General features: G+C 44.9%; 1 protein-coding gene across 3 annotated transcripts in view; it reads left to right on the plus strand.

Moving 5' to 3' along the window:
* LOC138357412 (sulfotransferase 1A1-like) overlaps positions 1-23,641 on the plus strand; it is a 73,211-nt gene that overhangs the window by 19,420 nt on the left and 30,150 nt on the right. The window lies entirely within an intron of this gene.

The raw sequence follows: 23,641 nt of genomic DNA on the forward strand, positions 1-23,641 counted from the left end.
GTGTGTCCCAGTGGCCTTCCTCCTGCCACCGTAACTGGCGGTGGGAAACGGCTCTGGCTAGGTTACGTATTCGCCATACCCGTTTAACTCGCGGTCACTTAATGGAGCGCCGCCTTGCTCCTTATTTTCCACATTGCATTGTCCCTCTTACGGTCGTGCATATCCTTGTTGAATGTCTCGATTTCCAGGACGAGCGTGTCTTGTTTTCCGACCGTCCCCCACGGTCACTTGTCCCTCGATAAAATTCTTGGCAACTTGGATACTTTTGATATCGTTCGCCTTGTGCGTTTCTGTTCCCGTATTGGCATCCTTGGTGATATTTAGCGCCCTCTGATTATCCCGCACATTTGATTGTGATACATAGCCTTCCCGGTTTGGTGCCTTCTATTGATACACTTACTTTACCAGTCACAGGTGTGGAATCTGTACTTACGAAATGAATGGTATGGTAAACACAGCTCAATTCCAACAAAATGTCACACAATAGTTAAATAACAAATTAAATAAATAAAAATATGAAGTTTTTTTTTATCAATGCAATCGGAAACATTGAAATGAAATTCGTGACATATTTAGTATAGCATGAATGTTGCTATTATGTGCAACAGATAGCGCTGTTTTTTTCAAAAACGCATGTTTATTACCTATCCCAGGGGTGGCATCTATATAGTAGGTATATAAAAAGACGCGGGTATTCGAATGCAATGTTGTATCAAAATTTCAAAGCAATTGAAGAACTTTTGGAGATCAGTGTTTATTGCTCTTAGTCCAGGCGTCATCTACGTTAAAATCCGAAAAAATTCGAAAATTTACGAAATTCTGAAAAATACTACAACGTTCTGGCAACACTGGTGCAAACAGTTTTATGTTATCTTGAAAAATAACGTAATTAGTCAAATTTCCCGCTGCAAGTTTCCCCAATCCGGTTCTCGCGGCCTGGGTGCGCCGTGGGGTATTGTCTTACATTGTAGAAGTCTAATATTTCGTAATAGCGTGGAAAATAACGTGTTATGCATAAAACTAATATAAACTCGCTCATTTTCAAGAGTCTCGTGTGAGAGAGGGGTGGGCTTGCTGGCTAACAGTCAGTCACCCTTTGTGTCCCTCAGCTGGTGGATCTATCGTGGAAGCGCTCTCACAATTTGTGCTATTTTTACTGCAAAATGACGTACAAAACGAAGATGAGGAAAACTATGAAAGCTGAAAGCATGCTAGCTGCCCGTAGAAGGTGCAAGCTGGCTAGAATCTGTAGATTACGCACTTTGACAAGTGAAGATCGAGGCGGCCACTTGGCCCCAAGTGTGAGGAACTTGTCGCAGCCCGCTGCCCCCCGCCCCCCACAATCCCACCCTCTGCCACCGCACATTTTCCACCTTCTACTCCAGGTCTTGCACCTGCTACTCCAGATCTAACTGGACTGGTACTTGAACAAAAAGGACAAGGATATGCAGAGACCAACGAGACGCACAACCAAACCAAGAAAGGCCCCTGAGGGAGCTGACCCCAGCTATGGCGCAGGTGCCTACTAGTGCCACTCCAGTGCCACCTTGAGGACCCATATTTCTGACCAATTATATTAGGTTAGTATGTTTTAGTGTTATATTGTGATATTACTTCATAAATATTTGTACATATAAAACTGGTGGCAAATATATAATTTTATTTTTTTATATTTTTTTTTATTTTTATTTTATTTATCAGGCGATCTGCATGTAACTTGCACACCTTACTGAACCCATGCCTATCTACAAGGGTGCAAATTTTGAATGATATTGGTCAACATCAACCTCAGCTAAAGGTGGCTGAACTTACCTCCGTTTATGCAGGTAAATATTTTACAATTTTATCTGATTTCAGACTTTATTTATTATTCAATTTACATGAAACTTGCACAATATATGTAGAGTTTATGCCTCTAAAACATTGTGGTGGCTTTTCTTTCTACGTAGATTTATTGATTTTATAAATATAAATATCATATTGTTGCATAGGATTTTTGGGAAATTTACAAAATCTGTATTATTGCACTAAATACATCTGGGATAAAAATCTATCAGACAAATCTTTATTATATAGTAAGGTCATAGCTAAGTGTCGTAGAACTGATTTCGGTTCACAATTGTGGGTTGTGAAATGATTTGAACATTGTTGAAAAATTGTCTAAAAAAAGGTTATTTTTTTTTCTCCCTCTCTATTTAGGCTGCGATGCTGAAACTTGGCCCAGTTGCAGCACCTTTCACATGTATCTGGATAATAAATTTTCAATGCCCTACAACAACTTTCAATTTTCATCTAGCCAACTCCTTAGTCCAACAGATGGCGCTTTTAAAAAAAAAAAAAAAAAAAAAAATTCCTGTCACAGGTGAGGCATGTATATAGTAGATAAATAAAAAGACGCGCCTATTCGAATGCAACGTTGTCAAAATTTCAAAGCAATCGGTAAAGAGGTTTCGAAGACTTCCCTCGCATGGAAAAAGTTTTTCAGAAAAAAACATGTTATTTTACTGTCACTGATGTGGCATCTATATAATATGTATGTAAAAACCTGGCCGGATACGAATGGAACATTGAGTGAAAATTTCAAAGCAATCGGTGAAGAACTTTCGGAGATTAGCGATTTTGAACAAACGAACATTTCCATTTTTATTTATATAGACTGGACGTTCTTGATAGATATGTCTGTAGTATGAGTTTGAGATATTTGAAAGATGTGGGTCAATTGTGGACTCGTGGACTCGGAAATGGTGTCGCTCCCGGCTAGCTTGGCTCTGGGTGGTCACTCTTTTGATCATCTCAGTTGAGCACATGTGTTGGCACTACGGTCCTAGTTTTGTGACCTTATTTGTGTTGACTGCTAGGATATTTGTCATGTTGCAATAATGTATACTATGGATATTTTCTTCCATTGTGCATCATTTATACCAGGTGGTAGGTACTTTTATGTCTTTGTGAGGTGTGTACCTGAGAATCTTAAATGTCATTATGCTGAGTGTGATATAGATTCCTCATACCTCATTTGCTAAAGATTGTGACACCACCATCCTGTTCTGGTATTAGCAGCATAATAGACGCTAGTGTCCTACTGCGCCAGGATAGAGCCTGGTGTCAGTGTTGATTGTATGCAGTTTTGAGACCTGTTGATGATCATGCCCAGTTTTGAGAAGCTGGACAGTTTCGGTTTGTTTCCAGGGTTGTGTGGTCCCTCCGACACGCCTTCAGATTACAGAGTAATCTGGACCGCTGCCCAGATTGTGAACCTTGATTGCAGTCTATAGTATTTCACTGGATATTAGACCATTACATAGTTTACTTTAGTATCTGATTAGCTATCATTTAAGTAATGATATGCATAGCCTTGAATGTCCTATCCCCATTACCCGTTTCCTACCCCAGTAAGAAGCTGAGAAATGGCTCTGGCTAAGAGGAGTATTGGCCACACAACTAAACTCGTGGGTCATAATATAGTGTGATCCAATCTCTAAACTGCATTCCTCCATTTACTGGTGCACATGAAGGAAGTTTCCCAGCAGGTAGATAAATAAAAAGTATTTGATAGTGGACCTGAAAAAATGGGCTATGTTAAAATTCTGGACTTAGGCTGTTACCCTTTATACACATCTTGGAGGGGAGGGGGAATTCAGTGGTAGCCTATCTATCGATAATTCTCGATTGATGGGAAAATGTAAGTGGTTAGTTAACTATGCCATTGGTATTTTAAATACTCAAATGGCCTTGCCTGTTTAGGTTTCAACAAGAGTACAAATGGATATTGGCTTAATCAACCGAGTATGCAGCTCGTGGCCTATGGCAGCTGTCCCACGTGTATAGACTGGTTGATGTCGTCAGGGTACCTATTGATCACCACAGTTCTAACAGTTTTACAAATGTAACTACTGCAAATATTCCCCCTCCCCATCCGGCCCGTTGGCGTCGTGAGGGGGCTTCGTGGTCGGCTGCCGGAGTGTGATGCTCCGTGGGACAGTCCTCTGTCCTTTTATGGCCTTGCACTCCTGCTGCTGTCTTCTCTAATTATGCCGGATCGCTTTTCCTTTTCATTATGTTTCGTTTTTGTCCCCCCTCTTCTCCTATCTGCTTGTCGTTTCCTGCCGAACTTTTGCTTGTTCTGGTTCTTCCCTTGGACTTCTTCTATTTTGACGCCCGGGTGCTTGGGGAGGCATACTCTTGCACCCGTAGAACTGTTGCACCTAACGCCTCAAGTGAGGGGAACCTTTTATTGACAATCCCCCTTTCGTCACTGAACCCGATCTCGACGGACTGACGGTTCTTAAGGTGGCGTTTGAAGGGCGTATACTCACGACGCACCCCTAGGGGGCCCCGGCATGATCGGCGATAGCTTCCTGTTGGGTGTCCTGCCTCTAATTGTGGCTCCATGGTGGGTATGGGGGCACATTCGTGGATGAATTTCTTTCTCTGCGTCTCTTTGTCGATGAATGTTTCCGTTGTACCCTCTCAGGCTCGTGGGGTGGGCTACCAAGCCCCCGAGTCGGCCTGTATTGGAAGACCAGGCTCTGTAGCTCCTGCTGCGTTGGGCCCCGACCTTGCTCCTCCTTTGACCGTCCTGACTTCTTCCCCCAGCTCCCCTCCCTCCTCTGTGGTTGGGTCGAGACTCCAGCCCCCGGTGGTGACCACTTCGTCCCCTGGTGCGGCCAAGTCTCTCGTTGTGACTACTGCCCCTTTTGACCCCCTCTCTCTCTAGGGGTTCACAACGCCGTTCGCGCCCCAGCCGCACTCGCTCGGTTCCTTCCCGTGCTGATGCGTATCAGGCCTTGTTTGGTCCTGCTTCATGGGCCAAATACTTTGATCTCCTCCCTCTTGATTCTGCACCTCCTGACGATTTCTCCCTCCATCGGCATCTTGTAGATTCCGTGGATGCGTCTGTTACTTTCAACCCCACTCGTCTCGGTACAAGTGTCGTTGCTGCTCCTTCTCAGGATGCAGCTTCTCGCTTGGCTGCCGTATCTTGCCTTGGCGAGATTCCTGTTCGGGTCTCCAAGAACGTTCAGATGAATGCCAGTGTTGGCACTATTCTCCTCCCACCCCATGTTCCAACCGGTGTTCGGAATCTGCAGGATTGCCACGATGATATTCGGCATATCCTTGATGCCCAAGGCCATTCTGTCCTCCAGGTTGACTCGTTTACTCGTCCCCCTCGTGGTCGTCGCCGTCAACCCCTTCGCGTTGTGAAGATCACCTTTGATGGTAGGACCCTTCCATCGTCTGTCATTCTTGCTGGTGCTAGGTGCTCTGTCTAGGAGTATATTCCTTCTCCTCGAGTTTGTAACAAGTGCTGGAGGTTTGGGCATGGTGCCCTCCGCTGCTCTGGGACTGTCTCACTGTCCTTTGTGTGGGGGTGAAGGTCACTCTAAGTCGGAGTGCACTTCTCCCCAAGCTCGCTGCCTCAACTGTGGTGAGACCCATCCTACCTTCTCCCATGCCTGTGTCCATTACAAGCTTGAGGCAGCCGTCCTCAACCTGAAGCACCGGGAGCGTTTCTTTTCCTGAGGCGAGGCGCCGGTTCGCAGGCTCCCACCTTATAATAGCATCTCTTATGCTCGCGTGTTGCGCTCTTCCTCTCCTCGTCCTTCCCTCCTTCCTCAGACTCACAACCGTTTCCGGGCCTTGGACCCTGATACGCCCACTGCCCCCTCCTCTGTTCCTTTGTGTTCTGTCCCGAGGGGTCCCCCTCCTGGTCCTCTGTCTGGGGTTCCCCTTCTTTCTACCCGGTCTGTCATGTCTCCTGTGTCTTCTTCCTCGTCCCCCTCTGATCCTCCTTCCCATCCTCTTCCTCCATCTATCGGCTCTCCCCGCCGCCTGTCGGTGCAGGCGGATGTCCATCGCTCTCCTAACGGCCGTCGTGTGTGCTCTCGTTCAGCTTCTGTTGACACTGGAATCCGTTGCCAGGTACGTAGTTGCTGGGACACCAGTCTCTTTAAGTCAGAAGCGTAAGCCGGGCTCCTCTCCTTCCTCCTCCCCGGCGGGTAAGAAGGCTTCGCTTTCTTCCTCAGCTCCTACTTCTGGCTCTGCTGCTCCTTCCCCTCCCGTTTCAGTGATTGCGCCCCCTGTTCCTGCTATGGAGGTTTCTTTGGCCCCTGCTTCCCTTTAGGTTGCTGCTCTTGCTGGGGTGCGCTCCCCTCTTTCTACTCCCCCTCTTCCTGCTGCTGTCCTTGACTGTTCCTCTCCGTTGTCTCCTCCTCTTCCTCCTCCTCCTCCGGACCCCGCCCGCCCACCTCTGATCTGTTCTCCCGTTTCCTTCCCTCCGTCTTTGCTCAGTTTACCCATGCCCCCTAACCCTGACTTTGCTGATGCTGATCCCGACCCTGATATTCTTTAACGTGCTCTGTTGCTCTTTCGCCTTTGTTTCTTCCTTGTTCTCTGTTTTTGTCCTTTCTCTTCTCGTCGTTGTCCATTCTTCAATGGAACGTTCGAGGTTATTACGCCAATTTCCTCGAACTCCAACTTCTGATTTCGCGGTTTTCGCCCCTTTGTGTCTGTCTCCAGGAGCCGATGCTTGGTGCTCGTCCTGATCGTTTTCGTGGCTATTCCTTTCCCTCCCCCCCCCCCCAGCCGTTGCTGGGGCTTCTAATTCTTCTGCTCTCTTGATTCGTACTGATGTTCCCTTTGTTCCTTTATTTTTTCCTTTGCCTCTCCATTGTTCTGTTACTCGTATCTTTGTGGGGAAATGGTACACAGTTTGTTCCATTTATCTCCCCCGAGTGTCCCGCTTTCTCTTCCTGATTTGAAACACCACCTAGACTCCTTGCCGGAGCCTGTGCTCCTGCTGGGTGACTTCAATTGTCGTCAATCTCTTTGGGACGTTCTGACGAATACCCGAGGTCGCCTTCTTGAGCCGTTTCTCCTCTCTTCTTCCCTGTCTCTTCTGAATTCTGGTGAGCCCACTCACTTGGACTCGCACCCTTTCTTGTCTTGATCTTTCTCTCTGCTCTTCTTCTTTCCTTGGATTTCACGTGGCAGGTTCTTGATGACCTCCATGGAAGTGATCATTTCACCATCCTTGTTTCCTTTTTCTCTTTTCGCCCTTCCCTCTCTTTCCCTAGGTGGCAGTTTGCTAAGGCGGACTGGACCCTATTTACCCTCAGTGCTGCTCTCTCTGACCTCTTCCTTCTGCCTCTCTCTCGCGCTCTCCTCCTTTTTCATGACACTGTCTTCAACGCTGCCCTCCGCTCTATTCCTCGCTCTTCCTCTCGGGGTCCACGGAAGTGCGTTCCCTGGTGGAATGCGGACTGTGCTCGGGCTGTCCGCTGTAAGCGTGCAGCCTGGAAGAGGCACCGCCATAGGCAGACGGCCGATTCTTTTCTTTTCTTTCGGAAAGCGAGTGCGGTGGCCCGTAGGGCCATCCGTACGGCTAAACGTGAATGTTGGGCATCTTATGTCTCGACAATTACGTCCGAAACCCCTCTGACCCAGATTCGGAAGTGTATCCGCAAGATAGCGGGTAAGTTCGTTCCCAATGTTTCACCGGTCCTTCACCTCCATGATACTCTTGTGGCGGACCCGTTGCAGGTCGCTTCTGTACTGGGTTCCCACTTTTCTTCTGTTAGCTCTGGTCTTCATCTTCCCCAATCTTTCCTTCTTCGTAAACCTGTCCTTGAGTCTCGTCCTTTAGATTTCTGCACTCGTCTTCAGCTTCCCTATAATGATCCCTTCTCTCTCTCTGAACTTCGTTCTGCCCTGGCCCTCTGCGGTTCTACGGCGGCAGGCTCCGATGGTATTCATTGAGATGCTTCGCCATCTCCCTCCGTGCACGTCTTGGTATTTACTGAGTCTGTATAATCTGATCTGGGAGTCGTCGTCAGTCCCTGAGGACTGGCTCGATTCCGTTGTCCTCCCTGTTCGCAAACCGGGGTTTCTGGGTACTTCCACTAAGGACTTTCGCCCTATTGCCCTCACAAGTTGTCTGCAAACTCTTTGACCGTATGGTTAACGTTCGTCTGATGTGATTCCTGGAACACCATCACCTCCTCTCCCCTTCTCAATTTGGTTTCCGCAAGTGCCGCAGCACGACAGATGTCCTGGTGAACTTGGAGGTCTATATTCGTACTGCTTTTGCTGCGAAGACCTCCATTGTTGCCGTCCTTTTTGACCTTGAAAAGGCTTACGACACCACTTGGCGGTATCATATTCTATCTCAACTTCATTCTATTGGTCTTCGTGGTCGTCTCCCTCTCTTTCTCCGCAGCTTCCTCTCTCGTCGTTCCTTTCGGGTGCGCCTTGGTACTGCTCTCTCTGCCTCTTTTCGGCAATACGAAGGTGTGCTCCAGGGTAGTGTTCCGAGCACTACTCTTTTTCTGGTTGCCCTCAATGGTCTTCTTTCCTCTCTTCCTTCAGGTGTCTTCTCCGCTCTCTATGTCGATGATCTTACCCTCTGCTGTCAGGGTGGTGATTCGCCTCTCCTTCAGCGCCGGCTTCAACTTGCAATTGATGCAGTGTCGTCTTGGGCCACCGATCATGGCTTAAAGTTCTCTACTTGTAAGACTTGTGCCATGACTTTTACGCGGAAACGGGTCGTTCTTCGTCCCTCTTTGTCACTTTATGGTCATCCCCTTGAGTACAAAGATTCCGCGAAGCTTTTGGGGTTATTCCTTGACACTAGTTTGTCTTGGTCTCCCCATGTCTCTTACCTCCGTGTTGAGTGCTCTAAGGCCCTTGCCCTCCTTCGGGTCTTGTCCCATACTTCTTGTGGGGGCAGATAGGCGCGCACTCCTTGCTTTACATTCCTCTCTCGTCCTGTCTATGCTCGATTATGGTTGCCCTGCTTACTAGTCTGCTTCTCCTTCTACTCTTCGCCGTCTTGATGCTTTGCACCATACTGGTTTGCGCCTCAGTTCTGGTGCCTTTCGTTCGACTCCCGTCCTTAGCTTGTATGTTGACACTGGCTTCCTGTCTCTCCAAGACCGCCGTGATCGCTACTGTCTTCGCTATCTTGCGCGGTCCTTACAACATCCTTCCTCTCGCCTATGTCGTGCTTTAACTTTTACCCCTCCTGAGGTTTCTGTTCCTCTTCACCACCTCCCTCTTTCTGTCCGGTTATCTCGCCTACAGAATTCTCTCTCCGTTCGTATTTCTAATGTTTCTCCTCGTGTTGTTCCTTCTTTGCCCCTGTGGAGTCCCTCTTCCGCGGTTTTGTACATCCTTGACCCGTATCACTAAAGCTTTTACCCCTCCTACGGTTCTAAAACGCCTTTTCCTCGAGCACTTTTCTTCTCACTCCTGCTCCGTTTCTGTCTTCACCGATGGGTCTAAGTCTGCGGATGGTGTTGGCTACTGTTGTTTTTCCTGATCGCACTTTATGTGTCGCTTACCTCCGGAGACTAGCATCTTTACAGCGGAGCTTTATGCTATTCTGTATGCTCTTCGTCTCCTGCTTTCTCGTTGTCAGTCTTCCTTTGTAGTTGTTGTTGACTCTCGTAGTGCCCTCATGGCTCTCGGGTCCTTTAATCCGGTTCATCCAGTAGTTGTCGAGATCCAGCATTGGCTGTTTCTTGTTCACAGTAAATTTAAGTCGGTTGAGTTTTGTTGGGTTCCCAGCCATATTGGTGTGTCTTTAAATGAGCGTGCGGATGCTGCCGCCAAGGAAGCTGTCCGCTCTTGTCACATCTCTCGTAAAGGTATTCCATATTCAGACTTTTACCCGGTTATCCATTCCTCCGTCCTTACCCGTTGGCAGGCTTCTTGGTCGTCTGTTACTGGTAACAAACTACGTACTCTTAAGTGTTGTTTCCTCGTGGCCGTCCTCCTTCCACCGTAACCGGCGTTGGGAAACGGCTCTGGCGAGTTTGCGTATTGGCCATACTTGCTTAACCCATGGTCACTTGTTGGAGCGCCGCCCTGCTCCTTATTGTCCTAGTTGCATTGTCCCTCTTACGGTCGTGCATGTCCTTGTTGAATGTCCTGACTTCCAGGACGAGCGTGTGTCTTGATTTCCGACCGCCCCTCGCGGTCACCTGTCCCTCAATAGAATTCTTGGTGACTGATACTTTTGATATCGTTCGCCTTGTGCGTTTTTGTTCCCGTATTGGCATCCTTGGTGATATTTAGCGCCCTCTGATTATTCTGCACATTTGATGGTGCTACATAGCCTTGCCGGTTTGGTGCCTTCTTTTGATAATTACTTACTGCAAATATTACTTATTACAGATATATCGCGTTCAGTAGAATGTTATTTAATTATAAGAGGCTCGCCATGATTTTTGGGATTATAACTTATAATAGCTTGTCATCTAGCAATTATACTATTAAAAGGCCAATTTACAAGAATAGACTAGATACTAGACAAACCGATATGGGGTTCACTCGTAATTTGAGGTCGCAGCAGCTGTAGGACACTGTAATGGCACGGATGTCATAGACGATCATAGCTGCTAAGTTCGCTGCCTCACGAGATTGTATCTAGATAAACAATGTCTTCTCTTCCTCCCCAGGGCCTCGACACGTTTAGTCACGCCACTAATTTCTGCCCATTTAATAACGGACGGGGAGGTGTTATTTTATGCATGACTTTATTGGTTCCAATCACAGAAAAGTGTTTGTAACGCTGGTTTGGACGTTTCCAGGAGTAAATTGTTTATATAAAGTTTATGGCGTGACCATTTCATTTCAAATTGACTTGACTACTCACGTCGGGTATATTTCGCCTCGGAGAGAAAGTTGCTTAGTTCTAGCTAAGCAATACCAAAGTTCAGTCTTGTGAAATATTTTAAAAGTGTAATTAAATTGTAGATTGAAATTTCTCATTCTTTTAAGTCATGTGGCAGTACTCTGTGCTTTCCAGGAAGCTTTTAGACCTTTCCTCACTGGAAAATTAATGCAGTTAATATGGCTACTTTTCTGACAACGAATTTAGCTTATTATATCAGGGGGTTAGTAATTGGGGTGTTGGAAATTTCAGACGGCACCACCTTGAACAGTCTTGATTTAAGATTAAATTTTCTTGCCCAGAAGACTATTATCACTCGATGGGATCTTTATAAAGTGACAATTGACTGCTGTTGCTAGAAAGTGATAATTCTGACTCGTAGCTCTTAACAATTGCTACATTTCCCTGCCACACCCTTTGAAGTATTCCTGTGACAGGGCCCACGCACGACTTCCTAGGTCTGGTGAAGATTACCTTGGTGCCTTCTACCCCTCTTTGGGTGTTGTACATTCAAAGGTACACACCCATAGAGACCTTTGTTCATTTCAATGAACCCCCTGTTGGAGGGGCCGTATGAGAGGGGGGGGGGTCCCCCTTGATGGATGGCCGAGTATCCAGGCAGGGGAGAAGGAAGGCTTCCCACCAGTGTGGGAGAATGTAGGAAGCTGTAGGTCTGTTTAAAAGGGGAAGCACTGCTGAAGACGACGCACCCCCTCCTTCACTGGCCAGCACTTAGCCTCTCTAGCTGCCCTGGTAGATAGTATCCTTTCGCTCACACCTAGGCTTTTGAAATTAAAGCTGTATGGATACCGAACTGAATGCTTACTCAGACTCGTGGGGGATCAGAACCCTCTCCCTCCCAGAGTCGGCTTGTGATGGGAGACAGGGCTCGTAACACAGGCTGTTAGGCCCAGACCTGGTTGCAGTGCTGACTCCCGACTGACCCTCTTCGCTCCCATCCCACATCCGCGGTAGGGTTGAGCTACTGACCCCCCACCCCCCCACCCCCACCCCCAGTGGTGTCCACCTTCACCCTGGAGTGACTCTTGTGACATCTTGTAACGCTCCTCATACAGGAAGTTCGGTGCCTTACCTCCCACGCACTTAGTGCATGATTCCTCCAAACTCGTCTGTTCAGTGATTTGTTTTGTCCTGCCAAGGGGACTAAGTATTTTGATCTCTCACATTGATCATACATGTCTGGATGATTTACACATCCATAAACACGTAGTGTATACCCTTGTCGGTTTTAACCCAACCTGCACTGGCACACTTCTAGTTGCAGCCATCTTCTCTAGAGGCGACACACCGCCTGGCATCGTTGTGCTGCATTGGTGAGAGTTCGGGTCTCTAAAATTACCAACTTAAATGTCAACATTGGCACAGTCAGTCTCCTGCACTGTGTCACGACTAGAGTAAAGCCTTAAGAGACTGCCTGGAGGATATTAAATAATTTTAGTGGCCATTTTATCATCCATATTGACAAGTTTGCTGGATTCTGTTGTAGTTTTTTCACTCTTTAGGTAATCAAAATCGCCTTAGATGGTAGTTACCTTGTTCTCCATTATTCTTGCAGGTGCCCGTTGCTTTGTTCAGGAACACATCCCCCTCTTCTCGCCTCTGCCATAGGTGTTAGAAACTTGCACATTCCCCTGCGATGCTCTTGCGACTTGTCCTTGTACCCCTTGTGTGAGTCGAAGGCTATTCTAAGATGGTATGATCTTCTCCACAGCCTCGCTGCATCAATTGCGGTGACGCCCACCCTGCCTTCTCACGCTCATGCATACCCGGCGAATTTAAGGAAGACTTTCTCAATTTAAAACATCATGATCGGATTTCTTTTCCCGAGGCCAGATGCAAAGTTAAACACCTGAACTCCTCTGATATTACTTGAGCTAGCATTACATTCTCCTCACCATTCACTTCGTTCTAGATTCCACAACCGTTTCTAGGCCTTAGCACCCCAATACCTCCTCTAACTCTGTCTTCGTCTCCATTCTGACCCCCAGAATCTTCCTTATGGTTCCTTCAGTCTTCTGCCGTTCAGTTCAGTGTTACTTCTCCACATTTTCCCCTCTTCTATGTTCGCTGTAGCTTTCCTTTCCCATTCTCATGTCTATTCTCGGCCCTCCATTCTCTTTTTGGCATTTCACGACACCTGACCGATGTCTCTCCTCCTGCTAGCCATCTTCGTATTGTACTCTCGTCCTTCCTCTCCCACTGAGACTGTGGCGGCTATCGCACAGTACATTGCTGCTGGTACACTTGTATCTCGGTCAGAAGTGTAAACGTGGGGTCTGCTCCCATCCCCCCCCCCCCCAGCTGAACAGAAGCCGTCGGTCGATCCCCTACTTGCCATGGTCGGCTTTGTCCCTGTCTCTCCTCCCATCTCTGTGGCGAAGTAGACTTGTCTGGCCTCGACACACCCTCCTGCTCTCTCGACTTGATCGTCTTTGCTTAATTTACCTATGCTCACTCCCTGATTTTGCTAAACTTGATCCTCATTCGTACCCTCTGTTCATCATTGAATTAGTTATTTTAGTTTTCCTATTTGGTTGTTACTGTAATTGATAGAATATTCGTGGCTCTTATGCTAACTTCCATGAACTCCAACTTCTGATCTGTTTTCGCCGTTTTATCTCTCCAGAAGTCAATGCTTACCACTCGTCCAGGTTGTTTCCGTGGTTATTTTTTTCTCTTCTACAGCTTTTTGCTGTGGCTCATAACTCTACTACTCTTGATCCTTCATATTACCTTCGTTCCCCTACTGTCAGTCACGCATGCAGTCCTCTGCTGCCAGTATCTTTGTGAGTAAATGGTAAAGGCTATTCCATTTACCTCCCCACAAATGTCCCATGTTTATTTCCTTACCTTAAACACCTGCTGGACACTGCTGGAGCCTGTGCTCCTTTTGAGTTAAAGTAACTGTCGGCATACCCTCTGGAGCGATATTCTAACAAACGTCAGGGGTCGCAGGCGATGAGTCACAACGTGGCTAAAATATGTTGACCAGACCACACACTAGGTGGTGAAGGAAGACGAAGTTTCGGTCCGTCCTGGACCATTCTAGAGTCGATTGTGAATGGTCCAGGACGGACAGAAACGTCGTCGTCTCTTCACCTCCTAGTGTGTGGTCTGGTCAACGTCAGGGGTCGCAGTCTCCAACTATTTGTCCTCTCTTCTGTCTTTTGAATTCTGGTGAACCCATTAATGTTGAATGGCACACTGTCACAGTCCTCTCTTGATCTTTCTCTGCTCATATTCTCGTTATCTGGATTTCACATGGTAGGTTCTTTACCTCCTTAACATTTTCAAACATTTGTTACCTTTTCCTTTCACCCTCCCTAGGTGGCAGTTTGCTACCTCTGATCTGCCCCTTTTTTCTACTTTTACTACTACTACTTCTACTTCGAGGTAGGAAATCAGTGTGGCTAAGCATGAGCTGAATCTTTTCATTCAGTATGATTGACACTCTATCCCAGATCTGAAAAACTGTGCAAGATAAAGAGTAAGTTTGTTCCATGTATATATCCAGTCCTTCACCTCCACGGTTCTGTTGTGGCGGATCAGATGTCGGTCGCTTCCGAACTCGGTTCACATTTTTCGGCTGTTGGCCCTGGTTTACTTCTTCCTCCCTCTTTCCTTTTTCCTCCCTCTTTCCTTTTTCCTCCCTCTTTCCTTTTTCCTGCTATCCTAAGTTCCTCGTGCAACTCCAGTCAGCCCTGATTTTAAGGTACTAAGGCACCGGGCTCGGATGACGTTCATTGATGCTATGCCATCTCCCTCCATGCACAGTATTCACCGAATAGTTACTTTGGGCGAGATATCCTGGATATGACACCACCTGGAGATAACATAGTCCTAAGGCCTAGTTTGGCCTTCGTGGCAATCTTCCTCTTCCTGCAAAGCTTCCTCTCGGTTGTTCCTTTAGAGCGAGGTTTGATACCACACTCTACCTATTTTCGACAATATGAAAGAGTACCCCAAAGCAGTGTTCTGACTTCTATTTTTCCTGGTTGTATTCAGTGGTCTTTCTTCTTGAGTTTCCTCTGGGAATTTCTTCACTTTCTATGTTGATCTTATCCTCTGTCGTCGAGATGACTCTTTCCTCCAACCGTGGCTTCAACTTGGAATTGAAGCAGTCGTCCTGTGGCGTCAGTCATGGCCTAAGTTCTCTGCAACAGGTATGTAGAAGCTGAAACTTTTACTAGGAAGCGGGTCGCTCTTCCTTGGTATTTTATTGTTCTTGTAGTCCTCTTTTGAGTAAAGTTTCAGCTAAACTTTTGGGGTTAATTTTTTTACAAGATTGTCTTGGTGGGCTCGTATCTCTTACCTCAGTTGAATGTCTTAAGGCCAATATTAAGGCCCAATATTTAACTTAAGATCCAATATTTCATGTAGAGATGATACTCAGGCTCCTCTATTTACATGCCTCTCGTGCGCTGTCTAAACTGAATTATGGCTGTTCCGTTTACTCTTCTGTTTCTCCTTAAACTTCTCGTCTTGATGTTCACCATACTGGGTTACACCTCGGCTCTGGTGTATTTCGTTAAAAACTTACCATGACCCTGTATGTTGAAACCATCATCCTGTCTCTACGGGATCATTGTGATCGCTAGCGTCTTCTCGCAAGATAGCGGTCTCCTATAACACCCTCACCGACTCGTGTCTTGCTTTGATCGTTGCCTCTCCAGTCAGTCCCTGTTCCTTTTCCCGTTTTGTTCTCTCGCTTGCAAGATTCTTGGTTACCAAATTTGTCGGTTCATCTTGGGGCCCCTTCCCCCCCATTGAAGGGTCCCTCTTCCAAGCTTTGCAAAACCTTGACCCACATTGCAACGACGGCTTCTCTCCTACAGTTCTAAAACACTTTTTTCCTTGCACACTTTTCTTCAGACTGCTTCGTTGTAGTCTTCACAGATGGGGTCTGCCGACGGTACAAGCTACTGTTATATTACCTGACCTAACCTATGTTTGAGCTTGCGAATGCTGCCGGTGAGGAGGCAATCTGTACTTGTCCTATTTCCAACAAAGGCTTTTCTTATTGAGATTTCTTGGTTATTTATTCCTCCGTGTCCGTTGTCAGGGTCGTTGCTCTTGTTACTGGTAATAAACTGCATGCCCTTAAGGGTAGTGTCTTCCTTTAGCTTTTTCCCCACTACCGTAACTGACGGTGGGAAACGGCTCTGGCAAGATTACATATTGGCCATACACGTTTAACTATCGGGCACTTAATGGCGCGCCGCACTGCTCCTTATTGCCCGAACTGCATTGTCCTTCTTAGTCATGCATATTCTTGCTGAATGTCCTGACTTCCAGGATGAGTGTCTTGCTTCCTGCCTGCCACTGTCATTTGTCCTATGATATAATCCTTGCCTTGCAAACACAATGCAAGTATCTATTGTTACGAAGCTGTTATTATAAACTGGAAAAATGTGCATAGAAACTCTTCATTGCAGTGAGTGTCCTTTTACTAGTTTACTACTATTCCAGGTGGGAATGTCCTCCTCCAAAAGTTATTTGCATAAACTATGGTGATGCTCACTGTACATTACTTGCTCAAGTATGCAATATATAATTGTCAACCTGGTCCAGAAGTTGTATCATTGTCTAAGGTAAAAGACTGGGCATGATGGTACTTACGACCATGCATTGCATCGCTTCTCTTCCCTCCCCCCTCTCTTTAAGCACTTGGGCTGGACGGCGTCGCTTCATGCAAGCCGGCGTTCAATCCTTGACCTTCCAAGTGGTTGGGACCATTCCTTATCCCCGTCCCGTCTCAAATTATTCTTCTGGTCTCTTCCATGTGCTATATAGTGATAATGACTTGGCGTTTCTCCCTGATGTGTACCTTCTCTTAACCCCCCCCCCCCCCTCCTTTCACTACTCTTCTTCCCCTACTCGGTTCCACAAGTTTCTAAGACTTTAACTTTTACCAGCTACTCTATGAAGTAAAATGTACTTCCGGACTGCGTTGCTGCAATTTACTGTTTTCCCTGCCAACACAACTTGCACTGATCCCCTATGGCCCATGGTTTATCTCGTGCCAACCTGTTGTGCAAAGGCGATCACTACGCGATTTGCCACAGCTGTCCCCGCAGACAAGAAATAAACGGGCTGAATCCAAACAATCGGGCTATTCCACTACACCCTTTGGTGCCTCCAGCACCTCGACTAACAGCCAACCAACCAGAAGCCTTCCCAGTCCTACCAAATGGAGCCCCCACCCACCAAGCAACCCTGCCGACCCATTGGGGAACAAAGGAACAACCAACACCCCTCGCAGCCCCTCGCGATGCATTATTCCTGGTATTATTCGACTAGCAGAGAGGTTGGCCGACCAAATAATCGACGAATAGTTACGGAACTCTACACGCTGTACCTCACCAACAGCCTGGACCCCATCATCGCCTCCTGAAGCCAGTATCGCTGTCTCCTTTACTACCGTGGGGACTACAACGATGACAATTAAGTGGACGATCTCAATGCAGACTCTAGTGCCACCCAAGATCCAGGCTGCACAAATGGAAAAACTTTCCTCTTCAGCTTCCAATGCTTCTACGATCTCTGCCGACGCGCTTGCTGACGTAATGTCAACACCTACTAGCAACACAGAATGCTCCCACGGTAGCTTCAACCACCAACCCACGACATCAAATCCCATCTTAGTATGTGCGACCGTAGACAAAACCACCGGCTACAGATGACGCTTTGGACTCTTCAGGCGAGGAAATCTCAGTAGGAGCTCCATCGCCGCAACACCAATTAAACGCCTACTCCGTTCCAGACTTCCTCATGCATGTCTCCTCGCCAAACTCCAACAACAGTGTGGATATGTCAGCACGAAGAAAGTAAAACTGAAGCAGTAAAACAGAGCCCCTGTGCGACGTTAACAGATACAATTGGACAATGAGAACGACCTACATTATTGCTGCGACGTCCCAACAGACGATGGTTGGGCAAGAGCTGTGCATATCTCCTCAGACCTGATTCCTGTTCCCTGCTAAAATTTCCCGCATCCTCGCTCCAGCCTTCAGTCCCCTGCTTACCTGCCCTAGGGTATTGGATTTGATTGGATTCCTAAATCTACTATCTTGGTCAGGAGTGATGTTCCTTTTGTCCCCCTTTATAAAGTTAATTGAATTTGGCTTCTTGTATATTGTGTGAAAACAACGAAAAAGGTATACCAATTGTTAAAAAGCACCTCTCTCGTTATATTGAGAATCTTCACACTAAAACAATTCTTGGACTCTATTAGAGTATAGGGTTCCTCTGGCACACTTATAACTGTTGGCCGGGGCCCCATGCTCGATGCTTTACCCAATACCCAAGGCACTTTTGACCTTGATTTCCCTTCACCATGGCCTTTTGAATGCAGGGCAGACTTGGGTTGGCTAGCACTTTCCTGAATTGATCCTCTCGGCTTCTTTATTTTACAGTTTAGTCCTTCATGACCTTAAGAGTAACAATTTCCTCTTCCTCTTGTCCTTTTTTTCCATCATCTTCTCTTCCATGGCAGTTAGAAAAGGTGGACAGTGAGCTTTCTCGCCCTTCCCTGCTTGTCTCTTCTATATTGCTAAGTACTTTTCACGACAACTTGAGACACTTCCCTGGGCTCTGTTCATCGCTGTGCCTCATGTGTCGTGCGGCAATGTATCTCGTGATGGATTTCGGACTGTGCTCTCTGTAAACGTGAGGCCTGGAATAATCGGCAAAGCTAATAGATGGCTGAATCTTCTGTTTTCCAGGGAGTGGTGGCCCATATGGTTCTCTACCTTTCATGTTTAGTTGTACAAAGTCTAGTTTCCACCAATATTCAGTTTCCCTCAGGTCGAAGAAATCGGTAATACTATGTGTAAATTTTAGACATAATGTCTGTGCTGCTTCTTCAATGATCCATGAACGAGGGAGGGGGGGGGGGGCAAATCGGGTGCTGGTTCACAAGAATTGGGGTTAACTTTTCATCCGTTGACTCTGACACTCTTGCTTATAAACCCTTATTGAATACTAGCTGTACCCAGCCATGCGTTTCTGTGGTTCAGCAACGCATGTGCTGAACCACAGCTGTGATTCAGCACAAGTTGCTGTGGCGTTGTTGAGTCACAGCAACTTTCCTCTGTCCCCTCGCCCTCCCCACCATTTCCCACTCCCTCCGATGCTTTCCCAAATGATCTGATGTACCCATCAGAAAATTGGGAACATCGAATGGTCTCGTGTTCCCATCACTGAAATATAAGAAACGGTTAAAAAACGAAATGAAAAAAAAATATACTCGTCAAATGAAATGGTAAACACGGCTAAATTCCAATGCAATGTGATACAAAAAATTTAAAAATTGAGAAATTAATCTAAATATATGAAAATTATCAATGAAATCGGAGACATTGAAATGGAATCGTAACATACTTAGTATAGCGTATTTCTCTTACATCTAACAGATGGTGTCATTTAAAAAAAAAAAAAAAAAAAAAAAAGTCACAGGCGAGGCATGTATATCGTAGGTATGTAAAAACACACCTAATCGAATGCAACGTTGTCAAAATATCAAAGCAATCGGTAAAGACGTTTCAAAGATTTCCCCCGCATGGAAAAACTGTTTTTCCAAAAATGCATGTTTTTCCTCAGACGTGACAAAATCAAGGGAAGGGATAGCGGACCAAAGCACGACTCTCGAGATAGTTAGTGCCCACAAAGGTCGGGTTTAGGGGGTGGGTGACATCTATATATTCTTTATTAATAAAAATGCAAATATTTGCTGAAAATCGCAAATCTCCAAAAGTTCTTCACCAATTGCCTTGAAATTTTCACACACTGTTCCATTCGCATCCAAGCGGGTTTTTATATACATACTATATATGTCACATCGATGATGAAAAAAACATGTTTTTTTTTTTTTTTTTTTTTTTTTTTTAAAAGCTGTGTTTATCGGGTATTTTTCATGCAAGGGAAATCTTCGAAACCTCTTCACTGATTGCTTTGAAATTTTGACAAAACATTGCATTCGAATAGGCGAGTGTTTTTTACATATCTACTATATACATGCCTCGCCTGTGACTGGGAAAAAACATGCTTTTTTGAAAGTGCCATCTGTAGGATGTAAGAGCAACACACGCTGCAATCTCCGAAAGTTCACCAATTGCTTTGAAATTGACACAACGTTCCATTCGAATACGTGCATGTTTTTATATACCTACTATTTAGATACCACACCTGTGACAGGGAAAAATATGCTTTCTTTGAAAAACGACGCCATCTGTTGCACGTAAGAGCATCATATGATATACAAAATGTTAAGATTCCATTTCAGTGTTTCAAATAAATTGAATTTTCAGAGATTTTTATTTTATTTTTTTTTAATTTTGATTTGATTGTTGCGTTGCATTGGAATTGAGCTATGTTTACCATACCGTTCATTTCGTGGGTATAGCTTATGTTTTTCATTGTTTTTCATTTATTTTTTTAACTTATTTTTCAGTGAAATTGGTGGTGAAATTGGGGCGTGTCGATTGATCTGCGTTTGAATTGAAATATTTCGTTAGTATTTTTTTATTTTGAAAACAAGAAAATGGACAACTCTTATTTCACAGCCACAAATGTACAACAAATGGGTATGAATCCACCGGCTACAACGTTAACTGCGTTCTTCACGTTGTCAAAATGACGCGTTTGTGAAAACTGCTGTATTCGGAAGTGCCTACGTATTACACATAGAATGCCAGTAGAAAATAATTTTAACGACGCAAACGAGGAGAGTCGACTGACAACCTGGCATATTCAAATAGACTATGATAGGCAGGCTGCATGCGGTGCATCCCAATCAAGATGAATGCTTCTTTCTTCGCATGCATTTGTTAAATGTCCCCGATCCAACTTCTTTCCAGCCACTGAGATTTGTCAACAGCCTAACGCATGCCACTTTCCGTAGTGCATGTCATGCTCGGAATTTACTGGAGAACGACCGACACTGGGATGTATGTATTCAACCCGTTCTCACACTTTCGTAGTCAATATTAAATACGTGCATGTGACATACTAAATTTATTTAGTATGTCACATGCACGTGTGACATACTAAATAAATACGTGCATGTTACATACTAAACATACTAGTTTACCTTGAAAAGCTTCATAGAAAACACCGACCTTACCTAACCTTCTTAATATGTTATGATAAGCATCTTATTCCTTCGTAATTACAATTAAGTAATAATTGTAATTACGAAGCCATAAGATGCTTATCTTAACATACTAAGAAGGTTAGGTAAGGTCGGTGTTTTCTATGAAGCTTTTCAAGGTAAACTAGTATGTTTAGTATGTCACATGCACGTATTAAATAAGTCAATATTGACTGTAAGAAAGTGTGAGAACGGGTTGATGTATTAGTGACGCATCCAACACGTCACATCCAACTCGAATTTATGCATTGTTTGCAATCATAGTGACTGCCTGCTCTCCTTCATCTCCAACAGAGTTATGGGAAAAATATAAATCGCACATAGCTGAAGATATTATCTGACGAATACGATGGAAAATTCAAATATGAACATGGATTTCAAAACAGAAATCTACAACAAAGTGTTGATAATGATTGAAGATTTGTGCTTAGAAATCCCGAACAAAGTTCTAAATAAATTGGGAATGCCATCACCGAATCGATCTGCTGCTGTTTAGTTCGATGTAGAATTGTGTCGTGAACAAAATTACAACACGAGTGATCTGTTGTCGTATGTGCAATCAAATATTCCTAAGCTAATGCTTGAGCGAAAAGGCATTTACAATCAAATAATTCAAACTATCAATAACGGGTTTGGAGAAATCTTCTTAGATGTGCCAGAAGGAACTGTAAATCCTTCCAGATTAATGATTCTGGCAGAATTTCGATTCCAAAATGGCATAACATTTGCTCTTGCATCGTCTGCAATAGCTGGGACATTGTTACCAGGTGGAAGAACTGCTACTTCAGCTTTGAAATTGCCGTTGAACATGCAATTCATTGAAGCTCCCATGTGCAACATTTCCAAAGTATCCAGCATGGGAAAAGTATTGCAGAAATACAAACTTATCGTTTGGGATGAATGCACAATGGCCCACAAAATATCGATCATTGCAAAATTTGCGTGGAAACGTCCGACCATTTGGGAACGCATTAATATTGCTTGCAGGAAACTTCAGGCAAACATTACCTGTAATTCCTCGATAGAAGTCCGTCGACACTGTTGAGAAAGCAGATGAAGCAGTTAGTTATCCAACAATTTTCTAATTCACAAGATCTGCCAGGGATACCATGACATATACGGCAATTGAAAATCGGCGTGACAATTATGTTGCGAAATATCAGTCGGCTAAAGCCTTGCAACGCCATCTGTCTTGTAGTATAAAAATTAATCAGCAACGTCGTAGAAGCAGCAATATTGACAGGACCTTTCAAAGGTGAAAATGTCCTCATTCCTCGCATTCCGACGATTCCAACAGATATGCCATTTCAATTTAAGATATTATAATTTCCAATTTGATTGGTCATTGCAATCACCATCAACAAAGCTAAGGGCCAATCTTTAAAATTGTGCCTTTTATATCTAGACTCGGAATGCTTCTCATAGGGACAATATGTTGCGTGTTCTAGAGTCGGCCAACCATACAATCTCTAAATCTCCACAGACAATGAAACAAAACATATTGTATATCCACAAGCATTGTAAAATTAAACATATTTGAAACGTACGCTTTCTCTTTTCTTTCTTTTCCATTTAACCAGACTGAGCCACAGCAACGCGTGGTGGGTACATCTAGTATGTGTATAAAAGCCTGCTTTGATGTGAATGGAACGTTGAGTGAAAATTTCAAAGCAATCGGTGAAAATGATTAGCGATTTTGATCAAACAAAATTTTTTATTTATATAGATTTTTCCTTGTCCTGTCTTGCTCATTTATAACAATGTAGTCACTTCCAGAACTCCAGTTCGCCTTCTCCTTTGCAGTCTTAATGTGGTGGTCTCTAATGGAATTTCGGTAGAGATGCTTTCTACCAGTGTGCCTTGCAGGTTTTACTGAAACTAAGTACTTGTTTCCCCTCCCCAAATATGTAAACCCGTATTTGCAAGATTCTGATCCAGAGGGATGGCTCGAGGCAGTTACCCACTCAAGGAAATTCGGTATTAGACCAAATTGCCCAAAGGATTTTATCCCCTCCCCCCTCCATAAATGTACTGAAGGGTTTCTGGCAATTGTTTAAATGTACAGTTAATGTAAGTCTTGTGTAGTTCATAAAACTTCTTATTCTCGTAATCTTTAGCAAGTGTCTCAGGATGACTTTTTTTTTTCAAATGCCTCCTATGTGGTAATTATTTTCCACCTGGAAAATAATTTTCATAGATATTTTAACTTTTTTAATATTTTGACTATCTCTTCCATCAAATGTAACGTTTTAGTGTTTAAAGCGAAGGTTCATAGTTTTCTCTGCCACAGTTCAATAACAAAAAGCTATTTCTCGGTGTTCTGAGCTCGTTTCCATGATTGCCATCAATGATTATTCCTTCCCTACAACCCCCTTCCCCCAAAAAAATGGCATATTCTCAGCAATTCTTGACGAGCTTCTCTGATGTCGCAGTTATGACTCGTCATTACACCAACTCGAACTTGAGATCCTTAAGATGTCGTCTTTGGCCGTCAGTCGTGGCTTACTTCTCCACATAAAGACTTGCTATGAAATTTATTCTAAAGAATGTAGTTCCTTCACTCCTAATTGTAAATAACTTCTCAAGTGAAATACTGAACTTTGTTTCTTTGTTGCCCACTTGTCTGGATCACTGCAATGTTGTCTTCTCTACTTCCTGGAGAGACGGTAGATGCATATGCCTCATTTTGCATTCATCTGGCGTTCTTGTCTAGATGATTCCTGCCTCTCCTCCTCTCCCCCTGCTTCCTCCTCCTCCTTCCCCTGCTTCCTCCTCGAACAATAGTCTATATACTC

This window comes from Procambarus clarkii, chromosome 7 (assembly GCF_040958095.1).
Source record: "Procambarus clarkii isolate CNS0578487 chromosome 7, FALCON_Pclarkii_2.0, whole genome shotgun sequence".
NCBI classification, from domain to species: Eukaryota; Metazoa; Arthropoda; class Malacostraca; order Decapoda; family Cambaridae; genus Procambarus; species Procambarus clarkii.